We start from the raw sequence: 317 nt of genomic DNA on the forward strand, positions 1-317 counted from the left end.
ACCCTCAAACCCTCTCCCAGCCTTCAAAAGTAAGGGCTGGGGAGCAAAACCTACCCCAACCCTCATTTGGCGGTTATCCTCGCGCGGGAGGGAAAAATCCTCCCAACTCCCGCGCCCACGCCCGCGACCGCCGCTGCTAGTCGCCCCCGTCGCTGGTGGCCGCCCCGTCGACCTCCCGCGCGCCCGCGCCCGTCCTGCCCCTAGCCGCCGGCCTCTCCGCCACCTCCTCCCAGCCGTGGCCGCGGTCGCCCCGCCCCCGACCGTCGCCATCCGTCCCGCTTCCCGCGCCGCCCGCCACCCCGCCAGCTTCTACTCCC

The sequence above is a fragment of the Triticum dicoccoides genome, chromosome 3B (genome assembly GCF_002162155.2).
Source record: "Triticum dicoccoides isolate Atlit2015 ecotype Zavitan chromosome 3B, WEW_v2.0, whole genome shotgun sequence".
Taxonomy (NCBI): domain Eukaryota; kingdom Viridiplantae; phylum Streptophyta; class Magnoliopsida; order Poales; family Poaceae; genus Triticum; species Triticum dicoccoides.